Here is a 3737-nt window from a genome sequence, read left to right as displayed (position 1 = left end):
GAAATATATTATAGGGAAGTATTTAACATGACCGCACACCAATTTTCACTGTTAAGGTTTCCCTTAACACTCTGGAAATCGCTAAAATTGTTTCAATCATCTAGTTTGACACTTAATTTTACAGACATTTTCTGGAGATATTTTGTTACATTAATTTATATACAATTTCAATGAAGATAAGGTTTTGAGCTAAAATAGTCAGTGATTGTCAGATTTGGCCCTGGAATCACATGAGCCTTCCACAAAAGCCTAAGTCAGGAAATGGTTCTGTCCAATGCAAAATGGCAGCTCTTCAGAGTTTTGTGATCTCCTTAAAGATCTATTCACACTCCAAATCTAATCTGGAAATCAAATGCAGACGAAAGTGATAAAAAAAAAAAAAGAGGTAATGTTATTGGCAAAACGATTTTAAAGTTTGATTGAAAAATTCTACTTTATAATATCTTGATGTATATTTCATTACTAATGATTAGGTTTGCATATGCAATATCTATTTTACTCTGTTTATATATACAACACAGGAAATGCCGAAATGTATATTCAGATCTGATCTGTTTACATTTAGTTTTAGAGTTGTCGGTATATTAATTGGATGTTTTATTATGATTTAGAAAATTTGTCCATGGAAGCAAGGAACAAAAAAGCAATTCATTAAAAAAATTATTTTTCAATTTAGAGGGGATGGGGAGATTTACATTAAAAATGATCCACTGTATCCTCTGTACTATTCTCCTTAGGAAGCGAGAATGTTCCAGGTTCCCCCATCTTGGAAGTGTTTCCATTTCATCATTAAACTGAGACCAAGACAGGACAAAATTTCATCATTAAACTGAGACCAAGAAAGGAATGAAAGCTAAACTGCTTCAGACTGAGGGAGGCTCAGGTCAGCCCCCAGAGCCTGGAGCATAGTGACAGGGCATTGTAAGAGGCAGAAATAAGATACCTTAGAGGCTCTAATCTAATAACTTTTCTTTTTTTTTCTTTTTCTCTTCTTCTTTTTTTTTTTTTTTTTTTTAAGTTGTAGTTTGAGACAGAGTCTCACTCTGCTGCCCAGGCTGGGGTGCATTGGCGCAATCTCAGCTCTTTGAAACCTCTGCTCCCAGGTTCAAGTGATTCTCCTGTCTCAGCCTCCTGAGTAGCTGGGATTACAGGTGCCCACCACCGCACCCAGCTAGTTTTGTATTTTTAGTAGAGTTGGGGTTTCACCACGTTGGCCAGGCTGGTCTCGAACTCCTGACCTCAAGTGATCCACCCAACTCAGCCTCACAAAGCGCTGGGATTACAGAGGCGAGCCACTGTACCCAGCCTCCCAATCCAATAGCTTTTCTAGGTTTCTTTATATGTCATTGGTTCTTCTGCCACAAATGGTTCTGAGGTTTGATTTTTAGCAGCACTGATTTATGCCTAGCCACGGACCATGCACTGTGCTAAGGTACTCACTAAAACCTTGCAACTAGTTGGTGAAGAAGGTGTTATTATTCGCATTGCACAGATGAAAATGAGACTTGGAGATGTTAAGCAACCTTTTCCAGAGAAGCAAGTGTGGATGCAAGTGGGGCGTGTGTGTGTGTGTGTGTTTTAGGAGAGGGATGGGAGTCTCCCTTTTGGCAGAATGCTAAACCAAGAACCTGGTCCACTCTGTTTCTCCTTTCTCCCTCTTCTTTACTCTTGATAACTGCACTATGCTTCCAGAGAATTTCCCAGGGAAGGCACCATCCCTCTTCTTTTTTACCTTGGCATAACAGAGAGTTTAACATCAACAGTATTGCCAGGAATAGCCTTTCCTGAAACACAGCAAATTGTGTTTGCACCAAACGGACCTACCACTTATCCAAGAGTCCCTCTGAGCAGCACGGAGGACTTGACAACAGCAGTGAGGGATGATGGCACACCTGCACCCTCCGTTCTGTTGTTTACGTGTTATCACCATGCTGCAGACTCAGGCACTCCTTACACTTGCAGATTTTTCCACTCCGTGCAAAACAACTACATAGGCCTGAAGGGCAAAAGGGTGACGGTGTTCGCCATCAACAAGAAGCCTTTATGGAAGAAGGCAGTGAAAAGGAGAATGAATAGCAAAGAAGCTGAGTAGGCAAGCTCTGAAGTCAGACCAGCGCAGTTCAAACCTTGTCTCTGTCTTGGTGAGTCATTCAGCTCCTGGTGGCGGAGGTAAGACATGGTTTGTCTCGAGCTGAATGACCCTGGGTAAGTTCCTTAAGTATACATAAGCCTGAGGGTTGTCATCTGTAAGATGGAAATAACAATGGCACGAGCTTCACAAGCTTGTCATGAATATTGAATGACATCAGAAATGAAAAGTGCCTGCCTATACCAGGAACGTAAAAACTGCCTTTTATTATTGCACATCTTCTGTGAGTCATGCTTAGTGCTAAGAACGCATTACATAGCCTCAACTCATACCAGATGGGCAGGGAGACAGGGCACATATATGAAAAACTATCATTGATAATGCAAGGTAGAAAACTGTCACATGAGTAGCATAAGTGCATGTTATGGAAAATGCCAGGAAGAAATAAACACAAAATTAGGAAAACAATTAATTAGATTACAGATGGCAGTTCAGAAAGAGCAGGCAACTTTCTCCATGTTAAAAGCACTTTTTGAAAGAGAAGTAAAATTCAAGTTTTCTGGTTCATATGGTAAGATTTTGGAAAATAAAACTATGCCACGATAACATTAAGGAGAATAATCTTAGCAACAGCAGTAGTTGGCTGGGTACAGTGGCTCATCCCTGCAGTCCCAGCACTTTGGGAGGCCAACGCAGTAGGGTTACTTGAGGCTAGGAGCCAGAGACCAGCCAGCTTGGGCAACATAGTGAGGCCATATCTCTATCCAAAAAAAAAAATTAGCTAGGCATGGTGATGTGGCACCTGTAGTCCTAGCTGCTCGGGCACTTAGTCAGGGGGATTGCTTCAGCCCAGGAGTTTTGAGGCTTCAGTAAGCTATGATTGTGCCAGCCTGGGCAAAAGAGCAAGACCTTGTTTCTTAATCAGAAGCAAAAATCAAACAAAGGAAAAACAGCAGCAGTCATGAGCACTTCAAAGTGCTCACCTTTGACAAGCTAGGCATTTTATACACTAACGAGTATATCCTCTTATTAAATGCTCACAATAACCCTAGCAGGGAGGTACTATAATTTCCCCTATTTTACCGATGAGAAAATTGAGGTACAGGAAGATAAGTAAGTACCTAAAGTCCTACAGCCAGAAAGTAGCTGAGCCAGGACGTAAACCCAGGTTTCCAAGCGATCGCAATGGGAAGTTGAACAGGGTAAGCAGGAGCAAGGGAAATGACATGCCAACTCTTAGTGGGGGAGGTAGACATTCATGACAAGCGAACGGGCCGCTTCTACTGGGGGAGGAAATTCAGGTAGAGGAGTTGGCAGACACAGAACTCTGTATAATGCAGTTGAGAAGAGGCTTTGAAAGCCAATCGAGACAGCAAAGTTTCTATTTGTCTGTTGTTTTGTTGGGGCGAAGATAGGAACAGAAGACGGGAGCCTGACAATTCTGTCGTTGAGGGGTTGTTTTAGACTCAGCTGGTCAAGAGCCCAGTGGCAGGAAGACCCGTCTGTGGCTAATGGCAGCAGCTCTAAGGAAGGATGGGGTGTTTTTCAGGTGTTCCCCAACTTGCTAGGGACACACAGCCAGAAATCCACCTCCCAATGTCACCAAAGAGCATCGAGAGACTGATAGTCTCCACCCATCTCTCCCTAC

The sequence above is a fragment of the Saimiri boliviensis genome, chromosome 7, assembly GCF_048565385.1.
Source record: "Saimiri boliviensis isolate mSaiBol1 chromosome 7, mSaiBol1.pri, whole genome shotgun sequence".
Taxonomy (NCBI): Eukaryota; Metazoa; Chordata; class Mammalia; order Primates; family Cebidae; genus Saimiri; species Saimiri boliviensis.
Note: the sequence above shows the minus strand (reverse complement) of the source record.